This window comes from Felis catus, chromosome B1 (assembly GCF_018350175.1).
Source record: "Felis catus isolate Fca126 chromosome B1, F.catus_Fca126_mat1.0, whole genome shotgun sequence".
In the NCBI taxonomy this organism is placed as follows: Eukaryota; Metazoa; Chordata; class Mammalia; order Carnivora; family Felidae; genus Felis; species Felis catus.
In genome coordinates, this window is record NC_058371.1 from 106,801,910 (window position 1) to 106,817,849 (window position 15,940).

The following is a 15,940-nucleotide window of genomic DNA, read 5'->3' on the forward strand; positions in this document are numbered from 1 at the left end:
AAAATTTAAGATCTATCCTCAGCAATTTTCAATATGCAATACAATATTAACTATAGTTATCATGCTGTATGTTACATCCTCATGACTTATTTTTTAACTGTACGTTTGTATCTTTTGAACCTCTTGACACATTTTGCCCATCTTCCATGCACAGCATCTAGCAACCAAAAATCTATTCTCAGTATCTGTGAGTTTGTTTGTTATATTCCACATGTAAGTAAAATATATATTAGTGTTCTCTTACTTAATTTTGCATAATGCCCTTAATGTCCACCCACACTGCCAGTGTGGAGCCTGACATGGGGCTTGAACCCACCAACCATAAAATCATGACCTGAGCCAAAATCAAATCAGATGCTTAACTGAGTGAGTGCAGGTGCCCCAGTTTTTAATTTTTTTGTTTATTTTTTTTTAAGAGAGAGGGAGTGAGTCCTAAGCAGTCTCCACGCTGTCAGTGCAGAGCCTGTTGCAGGGCTTGGATTCACGAACCATGAGATCATGACCGGAGCCGAAATCAAGATTTGGACACTTAACCAACTGAGCTGCCCAGATGCCCTAGATTTAATTCTCTTTTATGACTAATATTCCATTGTGTGCATATAGCATATATTTTTTATCCATCCACTGATGGACAATTAGGTTGTGTTCATATATTGGTTATTGTGAGATATGTTTTTGAGTTAGTGTTTTTGTTTCGATCAGATAACTACCAAGAAGAGAATTGCTGGATCATATAAATACTTGTATTTTTTAACTTTTTGAGGAACATTCATGCTGTTTTTCATAATGGCTGCAACCATTGGGAATTTACCTTCCCAATAGCATACCAGGGTTTCCTCTTCTCCAAATCTTTGCCCACACTTGTCTCTTGATTATTTGATAATAGCCAATCAAACAGATGTGATCTATTTGGAGCTATTCAGATCTTCCCATTTTTTAAATCAGTTTTTTATTTGCCGTTGAGTTGGATGAGTTCTTTATATAATTTGGATAATAACTCTTTATTAGATGTGCAATTTGCTACTGTTTTTCCCCATTCGTTAGTTGCCTTTGTATTTTCTTGATAGATTTCTTTGCTGTGCAGAAGCTTTTTAGTATCATGTAGTCCCACTTGTTTTTTGCTTTTGTTGCTTTTGTTTTTAGTGTCCAAGCCAAAAAATCACTGCCAAGAGTAACGTAAAAGAGTTTTCTATATGTTATAAGATAGTGATCTAGTTCCTTTGTTTTTCAGATGGCTGTCCAATTTTCCTATCACTATATATTGAAGAGACTGTCTTTTCCCCATTGTAAATTCTTATCTCCTTTGTTGTAAATTAATTGGCCATAAATGGGTAGGCTTGTTTCTTATCTCTGTTCTGTTCCAAGATCTATGTGTCTGTTTTTATGTCAATATCATACTGGTTTTGATTAGCTTTGTAATATACTTTAAAGTCATGGTATGTGATGCTTCTAGCTTTGTTCTTCTTTCTCAAGGTTCTTTTATCTATTTGGGGTCTTTTGTGGTTTCATACAAATTTTAGAATTGCCACTGGTATTTTGGTAGAGGTTGCACTGGATCTCTAAATTTCTTTGGGTAATATAGACAATTAACAATATTCTTCCAATCCATGATTATGGAATTTTTTTCCATTTATTTGTTTCATCTTTATTTCATTAATGTCTTAAAGTTTTTAGCATACAGGTATTTTGTGATGGCTAAATTTATTCCTAGGTATTTTATTCTTTTTGATGGAAATGTAAATAGATTCTTAACTTTTTTCTAATAGTTTGTTATTAGTGTTTAGATACACAACAGAATTTTGTATATTGATTTTTTATACTGCATTTTTACTGAATTCATTCATTAGTTCTAACAAATTTTTTTGGTGGAGTCTTCAGAATTTTCTATAGGTAGTGTCACTATCATCAGCAAATAATGACTGTTTTACTTCTTTCCCAATTTGTATGCTTTTATCTCTTTTTGTTGCCTGATTGTTCTGGCTAGGACTTCCAATACTATGTTAATTAAAAGTGGCGAGAATAGACATCCTTGTCTTCCCGATTTTAAAGGAAAAGCTTTTAAACTTTTTACCATTGACTATGATGTTAGTTGTGAGCCTGTCAACTATGGATTTTATTATGTTGAGACATGATCCTTCTATACCCACTTAGAATTTTTACCAAAGACAAGCATTAAGTCAAATGCTTTTCTGCATCTATTAAGATGATCAAATAATTTTTAACCTTTATTTGTTACTGTGATGTATCACATTGATCAGTTTCAGGATGTTGAACAATCCCTGCATCCCTAGAATGAATCCCACTTAATCCTGGTGTACGATCATTTTAGTGTACTATTGAATTCAGTTTGTTGAGGTTTGTTGAGGTTTTATTTTCTTAATTCTGTGTTCACAGGATATTTTCCTGTAATATTCTTGTGATGTGCTCATTTGGTTTTGTTATCAGGGTAATGCTGGCTTCCTCATAAAATGAGTGTGGAAGTGTTTCCTTCTCTTGCATTTCCCCCCCTCCCCCTTGGAAGAGTTTGAGAAGGATTAGTATTAATTCTCTGAATATTTGGTAGAATTCACAAGGGAAGCATTTTGGTTCTGGACTTCTGTTGATGGGAAGTTTTCAGTTATGGATTCATTTTCCTTATTGGTAATCAGTATATTCTCATACTCTATTTCTTCATGATTCAGTCTTGACAGGTTTTAGGTTGCTAGGAAGTTATTCATTTCTTCTAGGTTGTCCAATTTGTTGGCATATATTTGTTAATAGTAGTAATCTCTTCTGTTTTGTATTTCTGTGATGTCAGTTATAATGTCACCTATTTCATTTCTAATTGTGAGTTCTTTTTTTCTATGTGAGTCCAGCTAAAGATTTGTCAATTTTTTAATCCTTTCAAAGAACAAACTCCTTATATCATCTTTTCAATTTTATTTATGTGTTTATTTATGTATTTATGTATTTACGTATGTATGTATGTATGTATGTATTTATTTATTTATTTATTTATTTATTTATAAATTTCCACTATGATCTTTGTTATCTCCTTACTTCTACTGACTATGGGCTTTGTTTGTGCTTTTTATCTAGTTCTTTGAAATATTGAGTTAGGTTTTTTAGTTGCAGTTTTTCTTGATTCCTGAGGTAGGCATTTACTGCATGAACTTCCCTTTTAGGACAGCCTTTTCCATCCCATAATGTTTGGTATTTTGTATTTCCATTTTAATTTGCCTGAAGGTATTTTTACTTTTCTCTTTTGAGATTTTCTTTGCCTCATTGGTTGTTCATTGTTTTTGTTTTTGGTTATTGAATTATAGTTCTTTATATATTCTGGATATTAACCTCTTAACTAATATATAACCTAGAAAGAGTTTCTTTCCATAGGTTGCCTTTTTACACTATTGATGTTCTCTTTGCTGCAGTGAAGTTTTTAAGTTTGAAGTGGTCCCCTTGTTTATTTTTGCTTCTGTTCCCTGTGTTTTTTTGTGTTATATCCAAGAAATCCTTTCCTGTTATGGTGTTGTGAAATTGTTTCCTTGTATTTTATTCCAGGACTTTTATAGCTTCAGGTCTATCTTTAGATCTTGATTCTATTTTGAGTTAATTTTTTGTTGTAGAAAAAAAAAGACCACTTTAATTCTTTTTCATGTGTATATCTGGTTTTCCTATCACAATTTGTTGAAACTATTCATTTTCCATTGTCTTTTCACCTTTTCTGAAGATCATTTAACTATATAAATGTGGGTTTATTTCTAGACTCTTTATTCTGTTTCATTGCTCTGTATATCTGTGTTTATTCAAATAACATTCTTTTTTGATTAATGTAGCTTATGTAACTTTATTAATTAGTATAGACCTTCAACTTTGGTTTTTCTCAAGATTATTTTGGCTACTGGGGTCCTTTGAGATTCCTAGTTAATTTTACAATGAGTTTTTCTTTTGTGCAAAAATTGTCATGAAATTTGATAGGGATCATTTTGAACATGCACATTTCTTTACATAGAATGGACATTTTACCAATATTGTCTTGCAATTCATGAACATGAAGTGTCTTCACTAATTTGTGTCATGTTTAATCTCTGTCAACAGTGTTTTGCAGTTTTCAGTATACTAGATCTTGCCTTCTTCGTTATATTTATACCTAAGTATTTTATTTTTATTTATATTATTAGAAATAGAATTAGTTTTTTAAATTTCCCTTTCGTTTGTTCATTGTTCATGTAGAAAAATGTAATTGATTTGTGTGTGTGTGTGTGTGTGTGTGTGTGTGTGTGTGTGTATTTGATGTTGTTTTATTCTGCACATTTGCTGAATTCATTTTTTAGGTCTACCTTTTGTTTTTGGAATATTTAGCATTTTCTGCATAGATCTTGTCATCTGTGAAAAGAGATAATTTTACTTTTATTCCCAATTTGGATAAGCTTATTTCTTGTTTTTGCCTAATTTCCATAGCTAGCACTTCCATAATGTGTTGAATTAGAAGTAACAGGAGTGGGAATCCTTGCCGTTGTTTGTATTGGAGGAAAATCATTTTTCACCATTAATCGTGGAATATTCATATATGAACTTTATTATGCTAATGTAATTTTTTTAAATTTATAGTCTGTTTTTTATTATGAAAGTGTACACTCTGTCAAGTGCTTTTTCTGCATCAGTTGAGATGATCACGTGATTTTGTCTTTAGTTCTGTTAATGTGGTGTGTTATTTACATTATAAATGTTCATACATTGAACTACCTTACCTTTCAAGAATAAATCCCTCTTGGTCATAGTGTATAGTCTTTTTATGTGCTGTTGAATTTGGTTTGCTAGTATTTTGTTGATCTTTTCAACAATACTCATCTAAGATACTGGTCTGTTGTTTCATTTCTTGTGGTGTCTTTAGCTTTGGTATCAGGGTAAAACCAGTCTCATAAAATGCATTTGGAAATGTTCTCTCTTCTTCATTTTTTGATAAGAATTTGAGAAGCATTGGTGTTCTTAAAATGTTTAATATAATTCTTCGCTGAAGCCATCTATTTGGTTCTGGACTTTTCTGTGGGTTAGTTTTGGATTACTGATTCAAATTATATATTTGTTACAAATCTGTTCACATTTTTTTATTTCTTTGTTATTCAGTCTTTGCAGATTGCATATTTCCAGAAATTTATAATTTATTTCTTCTAGGTTCTACAACTTGTTGACATAACTATTCATAATATTCTCATATATATATATATACATACATATACATATTTAATTTTATTATAGTGTAATGGGCATAAAATCTTATATTAGTTTCAGATATACTACATATTGGACAATTCTATACATTATTAAATGTCTATCACAATAGGGGTAGTCACCATAAAACATTATGATGATATTGACTATATTCTCTATACTGTACTTTTCATCCCTGAGATTTATTTTAAAACTGGAAGTTTGCACCCCTTAATCCTTTTTACCCATTTTACCCATCTTCCTGTGTGTCTCTTTTCCGGTAGCCACCAGTTTTTCTCTGGACTTGAGTCTGTTTGTTTTACTCTGTGGATTCCACATAGAACTAAAATTGTATGTTATTTGTCTTTCTCTGTCTGACTTATTTCTCTGTCTGACTTATTATATGAGCATAATATACTCTAGGTTTCTCCATGTCCCAAATAGCAATATCTTATTTTTTACCATTAACTAATATTCCATTATGTATATGTAACTCCTCTTTAAATCCCATCTAGGGGCGCCTGGGTGGCTCAGTCGGTTTAGCGGCCGACTTCGGCTCAGGTCATGATCTCGCGGTCCGTGAGCTCGAGCCCCACGTCGGGCTCTGTGCTGACAGCTCAGAGCCTGGAGCCTGTTTCAGATTCTGTGTCTCCCTCTCTCTGACCCTTCCCCATTCATGGTCTGTCTCTCTCTGTCTCAAAAATAAATAAACGTTAAAAAACAATTTAAATCCCATCTATAGAGGAACATGGGTTGCCATGTCAATATTGCTTTGGCTATTCAAGTTATTCGTGATTCCATAGAAATTTTAGGATTATTCTAGTTCTGTGAAAAATAATATTGTATTTTGATGGGTAGTGCATTGAATTTATAGATTGCTTCGTGTAGAATAGGTCTTTTAACAATATTAATTCTTATACTTAATGAACAGGATATATATTTCAGTTTGTTTCTGTCATCCTCAATTTCTGTCATCACTGTCTTACACATTTTAGTGTAGAGGTCTTTCACCTCCTTGGTTAAATCTATTCCTAGACATCCAATTCTTTTTGGTGCAGTTGTAAATGTGGCTGTTTGTTTACTTTGGGTTTCTGATACATTGTTATTAGCACAAAGAAATGCAACTAATTTCTGTATATTTTATATTCTGCAACTTTACTGATTTCATTAATCAGTTCTCATATATTTTTGGTAGATTCTTTAGGGGTAGTATACTGTCTTCTGCAAATAGTGACACTTCATTCTTTGCCAAACTGAATGATTTTGTCTGGTTTGACTGCTGTACCTAGATTTCCAGTACAATATTGAATGAAAGTAGTAAAAGTAGACATGTGTGTCTTGTTTCTGATCTCAGAGGAAAAGCTTTCGGTTTTTCACCATTAAGTATGATGTTAGCTGTTCGTTTTTCATATATGGTCTTTGTTATGTTGAAGTATGTTCACTCTAAACCCATTTTTTGAGATTTTTTTTTTTATCATGAAAGATACTGGATTTCGTCAAATGCTTTTACTGCATGTATTGAGATGATCATGATTTTGCCTTTGTTGTGTTAATGTGGCATGTCCTGTTGATGTTGATTGATTTGCAAATATTGAATCACCCTTGTGTCCCTGAAATACATCCCTTTTGATCCTGATGAATTATCCTTTTAATGTATTGAATGAAGTTTTCCAACATTTTTTTGAGGATTTTTGCGTCTGCTTTCATCAGATATATTGGTCCATGATTTCCCTTTTTTTGTGGTGTCTTTGTCTGGTTTTGGCATCAGGTTAATACTGGCATCATAGAATGAATTTGGGGTTTTCTTCCTCTATTTGTTTTTTGGAATCGTTTGAAGAGAATAGATATTAACTCTTCTTTAAATGTTTGTTAGATTTGCTTGTGAAGCCAACTGGTCCTGGACTTCTGTCTGTTGGTAGTTTTTTGTTTTTTTTTTTTTTTTTTTTTTTTTTTTTACTGATTTAATTTCATTACCAGTGATCAGTCTGTTCATATTTTCTATTTCTTTCCAATTCAGCTTTAGAAGACTGTATGTTTCTAGGGATTTTTCCATTTCTTATAGGTTATCCAATTCGTTGGTATATAGCTTTTTATAATATTGACTTTAAATCCTTTTCGGTTCTTTGGGGTTGGTTATTTCTCCTCCTTCATTTCTGATTTTGAGTTTTCTTGATGGATCTGACCTTATTAATTTTATCTTTTCAAAGAAACAGCTCTTGCTTTTATTGATCATTTCTATTGATCTCTCAATTTCTTCTCTAATCTTCATTATTTCCTTCCTTCTACTAGGTTTGGGCTTTATTCTCTTTTTTTTTTTTTTTTTTTAGCTCCTTTGGGTTTAAGGTGAGATTGTTGGAGATTATTCCTTTTTCTTGAGATACGCTAATATCACTATAAACTCCCCTCTTAGAATTCTGTTGCTGAATTCCAAAGGTTTTGGACCATTGTGCTTTTATTTTCATATATATTCATGTATTTTTTATTTCCTCTGGTTTTTTGGTTGACTCATTCATTGTTTAAGTTCCATTTATTTGTGTTTTTCCAGATACTTTTCTTGTAATTTCTAGTTTTGTGATCAGAAAGGATACTTGATATGTTTTTAGTAATCTTAAATATTTTGGGGTTTGTTTTGTGGAATAACCTATGATATATCCCAGAGAGTGTTCCACGTACACTTGAAAAAAATGTGCATTCCATTGTTTTTGTTTGGAATGTTCTGTGTATATTTGTAATGTCCATGTTGTCTAAGATGTTATTCAAAGCTACTCTTTCCGTGTTGATTTGCTATCTTGATGGTCAATCCATTGATGTAAGTGGGGTAATAAAGTCCTTTACTATTATTGTATTACTGTCTGTTTCTCTCTTTATGTCTGTTAATATTTGCTTTATGTATGTATGTGTTCCTATGTTGGATTCCTAGATTTTACCATTGTTATGGATTGATTGGTGGCTTTATTATTATGTAGTGCCCTTCTTTGACTCTTGCTATTGTCATTATTTCAAAACATATTTTGTATGATATAAGCATTGTTATCCTGGCTTTTTTTTTTTTTAATTTCCATTTGCATGGTATCTATTTTTCCATCCCTTCACTTTCAGGCTATATGTGCCTTAAGGTCTTAAGTGAGTCTCTTGCAGGCAGCATATAGATGGCCCTGGTTTTAGTATCTGTTTAGTCCTAATTTCTTTAGATTAGGGCACTTACTCCATTTATATTTACAATAATTATCAGTAGATTAATGGTTCATCCTGGATGGCTGGTTTGTACATGTCCACCCTGAATGCCCTTGTCAATCATTATCTTGAAAATGTACGGATCTGTCTTCTCTCTGTGTTCCCATCAAGCAGGGTATGTAGAGAAACCTATGGTTCAGCATTCAAGGTCAGGGGCTCCGGCGGTGGCCAACTGGAATATCTCCTTTGTAATGAAGAATGTCTGGATGAGGGGACTTGATCTTGGAACTCTGGCCAAAAAGGAGGTAAAAGGCTACAGATAGTTACTAGGCCAGTTACTACACAATAAATGCCTGCTCTGTAGGTTATAGCAGTGGATGCTTTGTCCAGACTGCCGCTCCTCAGCTCCCTGTATATAACTTCTCCTAATAAATCTATGTCTCAATTGCTGTCCCAAGTCATTTCTTTTGGGCCTGCTAAGTTATTGCCCACTCTTGGCTTTGAGTCTTACACAACAGGTATGTACTTACTGCCATTTTTTTTCATTTCTAGATTTGTTTGTTTGTTTGTAGTTCTTCTCTGTTCTTTTCTTCTCTTGCTTTTTTCCTCTGTGGTTTGATGGCTGCTTTCAGTATAATGCTTGGATTTTTGTGTCTATATTACATGAAGTTTTTTGATTTGCAGTTATTTTGGGGTTAATACATCTATGTGTATAGCAGTCTATGTTAAGTGGATGGTCACTTAGATTTGAACACATTCTAAAACAGTACATTTTTATTCCTCGATGTATTATATATATGATGTCATATTGTAATTACATGCTTTATTTTATGTATCCCTTGATTAGTTTTTGTATTCATTTTATTACTTGTTGGGTTTTAACCTCAATACTGGCTTTTCAAGTGATTGACCTACCTTTATTATATATTTGCTTTCACCAGTGAAATGTTTTCCTGTCATAATTTTTTCTAGATTTGGCTTATTCTTTACACTTAATGAATTCTTTATAACATTTCTTGTAATGCTGGCTTGGTGATAATGAACTCCTTTAACTTGGGGAAATTTTTTTATCTCTTCTTTAATTCACAACGATGACTTTTCTAGGTAGAATATTTTTGGTTGTACAATTTTTCTCTTTCAGCATTTAGAATATATCCTGCCATTCCCTTCTGGGCTTGCAAGGTTTCTGCTGAAAAATAAACTGATAGGGATTTCCTTTATAACTGTTTTCTTTTACTGCTTATAAAATTCTCTTTTGATCACTACTTTTTTTTTTTTTTTTTTTTTTTTTTTGCCATTTTTAATCATCACGTAGCTCAGTGTGGACCTCCTTGGGTTTATCTTGTTTGGGATTCAAACTCATAAACCACAAGACCATGACCTGAGCTGAAATTGGAAGCTTAACCAACTGAACCATCCAGGAGCCCCTGTCCATGTTTAGTAAGGTGGTGTGTGTGTGTGTGTGTGTGTGTGTGTGTGTGTGTGTGTGTATGTGTGTGTGTGTGTGTGTTGAGTTATATAAGTTCTTCGTGTATTTTGGATATTAACCCCTTTGGGATATATCCTTTACAAATATCTTCTCCCATTCTGTAGGTTGCCTTTTTGTTTTATTGATTGTTTACTTTCTGTGGCACAACTTTTTTGGTTTTATCCCCCCATAGTATATTTTTGCTTTAATTCCCTTGCTTGAGGAGACTTAACTTAGAGAGGTGTTGATAAAGCCTATGTCCAAGAGATTATTGCCTATGTTTCCTTCTATGCATTTTATGGTTTCAGATCTCACATTGATCCATTTCAAGTTTATTTTTGTGTGTGGTGTAACAAAGTGCTCCAGTTTAATGTTTCTAAATGTAGCTTTCTAGTTCTCTTAGCACCACTTATTGAAGACAAAATCTTTTCTGCATTGTATTTTTGCCTCTTTTGTCATAGATTACTTGATTACATAGGCATGAGTTATTTCTGGGCTCTCTATTCTGTTCCAGTGACTTATGTGTCCATTTTTTTTTTTTGCCACTACCATAGTGTTTTTCTGTTTTGTTTTGTTTTTATAATTTTTTTAATGTTTGTTTTTGAGAGAGACAGAGTGCAAGTGGGGGAGGGGCAGAGAGAGAGGGAGACACAGAATCCAAAGCAGGCTCCAGGCTCTGAGCAGTCGGTCCAGAGCCCAATGTGGGGCCCAAACTCACTAACTGTGCGAGATCATGACCTGAGCTGAAGTTGGACACTAAACCAACTGAGTCACCCAGGCGCCCCACCACCATAGTGCTTTTATTACTACACCTTTGTACTGTGTCTCAAAATTGGGATTCTGATACCTCCAGCTTTGTTCTTTTTTGTTTGTTTCAAGTTTGTTTTGGCTTTATGAGGTCTTTTGTGATTCCATACATCTTTTAAGATTATTTTAGTTCTGTGAAATATTCTTGTGGTATTTTGACAGGGATTGAATTTAATCTGTAGATTGCTTTGGGTGGAATGGACATTTTAATAATATATTTCCAATCCATGAGTGAGGACTGTTGTTATATTTGTGTTGTCTTCAATTTCATTCATCAGTGTTTATGGTTTTGAGAGTACAGGTTTTTCACCTTTTTGGATAAGTTTATGTTTAGGTATTTTTTTTTTTTTGGTGCAATTATAAATGAATTTTTTTTCTTAATTTCTCTGCTACTTGAGTATTTTTTTAAGTTTATTTTTTTTTTGAGACAGAGAGACAGAGTGTGAACAGGAGAGGGGCAGAGAGAGAGAGGGAGACACAGAATTCAAAGCAGGCTCCAGACTCTGAGCTGTCAGCACAGAGCCCGAAGCAGGACGTGAACCCATGAACTGTGAGATCATGACCTGAGCTGAAGTCAGATGCTTGACCAACTGAGCCACCCAGGTACCCCTGTAGTAAATTAAAATACAACCAATCTGAATATTTTGCATTAATTTTATTGAATTTATTCATTATTGCTAATAGTTATTTGGTTCAGTCTTTAGTATTTTCTGTGTATAGTATCATTCCTTCTGCCAGTAGTATCAGTTTAAATTTTTTCATACCAATTTGGATACTTTTTATTTCTAGTCTCATTGCTGTGGCTAGGACTTCCAGTACTATATTGAATAAAACTGCTAAGAGTGGAAATCCTTGTCTTATTCCTAATCTTAGAGGGAAAATTTTCAGTTTTTCATCATTAAGTATGATTCATGTTAGCTGTGGGTTTTTCATATATGATTTGTATTATAATGAGATATGTTCCCTCTAAATCTATTTTGTTGAGAGTTTTTTTAATCATGAGAAGATGTTGACTTTTTTCAGCTACTCTTCCTGGATCTATTGAGATAAACATGATTTTTATCAATGTTGTGTTAGTGTGGCATATCATATTGATTAATTTGCAAATATGGTTCAATATCCCAAGCAGGCTCCACAATGTCAGCATGGAGCCTGACATGGAGCTCGAACTCTCAAACCAAGATACCATGACGTGAGCCGAAGTCAAGAATAGGACCCTTAACCAACTGAGCCACCCAGGTGTCCCACTGGCAAATAAATTTTTATGGTAGTCTTTAATAATCCTTTGTATTCTGTGGTGTCATTTGTTATTTCTTTTTTATTTCTGATTTTATTTGTATCTTCTCTTTTACTTGACAAGTCTGGCTAAAGATTTACTAATTTTGTTTATCTTAAAAAAAAAGATCTTGGTTTCATTTATCTTTACTATTTTTTATTCTTAATTTCATTTATTTCTGGTCTTTATTATTTCTTTCCTTCTACTAACCTTGAGCTTTGTTCTGCTAGGAGCAGCCCTGCAGCCCAGGAATGAATCCCACTTGATCATGGTGAATAATTCTCTTTATATGGTGTAGAATTCAATTTGATATTATCTTATTGAGAATTTCTGTATCCATATTCATCAGGGATATTGGTTTGTAGTTCTTTTTTTGCTGGGTCTCTGTCTGGTTTAGGAATCAAGTAATTCTGGCTTCATAGAATGAGTCTGGAAGTTTTCCTTCCCTTTCTATTTTTTGGAATAGCTTGAGAAGGATAGGTATTAACTATGCTTTTAATGTCTGGTAGAATTCCCCTGGGAGGCCATCTGGTCCTGGACTCGTATTTGTTGGGAGATTGTTGATGACTGATTCAATTTCTTCACTGGTTATGGGTCTATTCAAGCTTTCTATTTCTTCCAGTTTGAGTTTTGGAAGAGTGTGGGTGTTTAGGAATGTGTCCATTTCTTCCAAGTTGTCCAGTACGTTGGCATATAATTTTTAATAGTATTCCCTGATAATTGGTTGTATTTCTGAGAGATTGGTTGTCATAATTCCATTTACATTCATGATTTTATCTATTTGGGTCATTTCCCTTTTCTTTTTGACAAGCCTGGCTAGAGGTTTATCAATTTGTTTACTTTTTCAAAAAAGCAACTCTTGGTTTCATTGATCTGCTCTACAGTTTTTTTAGATTCTATATTGTTTATTTCTGCTCTGATCTTTATTATTTCTCTTTTTCTGCTGGGTTTGGGGTGTCTTTGCTGTTCTGTTTCTATTTCCTTTAGGTGTGCTGTTAGATTATGTATTTGGGATTCTTCTTTTTTTTTTCAAAATATATAAAATTTATTGTCAAATTGGTTTCCATACAACACCCAGTGCTCATCCCAAAAGGTGCCCTGCTCAATACCCATCACCCACCCTCCCCTCGCTCCCACCCCCCATCAACCCTCAGTTTGTTCTCAGTTTTTAACAGTCTCCTATGCTTTGGCTCTCCCCACTCTAACCTCTTTTTTTTTATTCCTTCCCCTCCCCCATGGGATTCTGTTAAGTTTCTCAGGATCCACATAAGAGTGAAACCATATGGTATCTGTCTTTCTCTGTATGGCTTATTTCACTTAGCATCACACTCTCCAGTTCCATCCACGTTGCTACAAAAGGCCATATTTCATTCTTTCTCATTGCCACGTGGTACTCCATTGTGTACATAAACCACAATTTCTTTATCCATTCATCAGTTGATGGACATTTAGGCTCTTTCCATAATTTGGCTATTGTTGAGAGTGATGCTATAAACATTGTGGTCCAAGTGCCCCTATGCATCAGTACTCCTGTATTCCTTGGGTAAATTCCTAGCAGTGCTACTGCTGGGTCATAGGGTAGGTCTATTTTTAATTTTTTGAGGAACCTGCACACTGTTTTCCAGACTGGCTGCACCAGTTTGCATTCCCATCAACAGTGCAAGAGGGTTCCTGTTTCTCCACATCCTCTCCAGCATCTATAGTCTCCTGATTTGTTCATTTCAACCACTCTGACTGGCGTGAGGTGATATCTGAGTGTGGTTTTGATTTGTATTTCCCTGATGAGGAGCGATGTTGAGCATCTTTTCATGCATTTTAACAATATTTGTTCTTCCTATCCAGGAGCATGGAATCTTTTTCATTTTTTTTGTGTCTTCCTCAATTTCTTTCATAAGCTTTCTTTTTTTTCTTTTTTTTCTTTTTTTTATTTTATATATGAAATTTATTGTCAAATTGGTTTCCATACAACACCCAGTGCTCATCCCAAAAGGTGCCCTGCTCAATACTCATCACCCACCCTCCCCTTGCTACCACCCCCATCAACCCTCAGTTTGTTCTCAGTTTTTAACAGTCTCTTATGCTTTGGCTCTCTCCCACTCTAACCTCTCTTTTTTTTTCCTTCCCCTCCCCCATGGGTTCCTGTTAAGTTTCTCAGGATCCACATAAGAGTGAAAACATATGGTATCTGTCTTTCTCTGTATGGCTTATTTCACTGAGCATCACACTCTCCAGTTCCATCCACGTTGCTACAAAAGGCCATATTTCATTTTTTCCTATTGCCACGTAGTATTCCATTGTGTATATAAACCACAATTTCTTTATCCATTCATCAGTTGATGGACATTTAGGCTCTTTCCATAATTTGGCTATTGTTGAGAGTGCTGCTATGAACATTGGGGTACAAGTGGCCCTATGCATCAGTACTCCTGTATCCCTTGGATAAATTCCTAGCAGTGCTATTGCTGGGTCATAGGGTTGGTCTATTTTTAATTTTCTGAAGAACCTCCACACTGCTTTCCAGAGCGGCTGCACCAATTTGCATTCCCACCAACAGTGCAAGAGGGTTCCCATTTCTCCACATCCTCTCCAGCATCTATAGTCTCCTGATTTGTTCATTTTGGCCACTCTGACTGGCGTGAGGTGATACCTGAGTGTGGTTTTGATTTGTATTTCCCTGAGAAGGAGCGACGCTGAACATCTTTTCATGTGTCTGTTGGCCATCCGGATGTCTTCTTTAGAGAAGTGTCTATTCATGTTTTTTGCCCATTCTTCACTGGGTTATTTGTTTTTCGGGTGTGGATTTTGGTGAGTTCTTTATAGATTTTGGATACTAGCCCTTTGTCCAATATGTCATTTGCAAATATCTTTTCCCATTCCGTTGGTTGCCTTTTAGTTTTGTTGGTTGTTTCCTTTGCAGTGCAGAAGCTTTTTATCTTCATAAGGTCCCAGTAATTCACTTTTGCTTTTAATTCCCTTGCCTTTGGGGATGTGTCGAGTAAGAGATTGCTACGGCTGAGGTCAGAGAGGTCTTTTCCTGCTTTCTCCTCTAAGGTTTTGATGGTTTCCTGTCTCACATTCAGGTCCTTTATCCATTTTGAGTTTATTTTTGTGAATGGTGTGAGAAAGTGGTCTAGTTTCAACCTTCTGCATGTTGCTGCCCAGTTCTCCCAGCACCATTTGTTAAAGAGATTGTCTTTTTTCCATTGGATGTTGTTTCCTGCTTTGTCAAAGATGAGTTGGCCATACGTTTGTGGGTCTAGTTCTGGGGTTTCTATTCTATTCCATTGGTCTATGTGTCTGTTTTTGTGCCAATACCATGCTGTCTTGATGATGACAGCTTTGTAGTAGAGGCTAAAGTCTGGGATGGTGATGCCTCCTGCTTTGGTCACCTTCAAAATTACTTTGGCTATTCGGTGCCTTTTGTGGTTCCATATGAATTTTAGGATTGCTTGTTCTAGTTTCGAGAAGAATGCTGGTGCAATTTTGATTGGGATTGCATTGAATGTGTAGATAGCTTTGGGTAGTATTGACATTTTGACAATATTTATTTTTCCAATCCATGAGCAGGCAATGTCTTTCCATTTCTTTAAATCTTCTTCAATTACCTTCATAATCTTCCTATAGTTTTCAGCATACAGATCCTTTACATCTTTGGTTAGATTTATTCCTAGGTATTTTATGCTTCTTGGTGCAATTGTGAATGGGATCAGTTTCTTTATTTGTCTTTCTGTTGCCTCATTGTTAGTGTATAAGAATGCAACTGATTTCTGTACATTGATTTTGTATCCTGCAACTTTGCTGAATTCCTGTATCCATTCTAGCAGACTTTTGGTGGAGTCTATCGGATTTTCCATGTATAATATCATGTAATCTGCAAAAAGCGAAAGTTTGACTTCATCTTTGCCAATTTTGATGCCTTTGATTTCCTTTTGTTGTCTGATTGCTGATGCTAGAACTTCCAGCACTATGTTAAACAGCAGCGGTGAGAGTGGGCATCCCTGTCGTGTTCCTGATCTCAGGGAGAA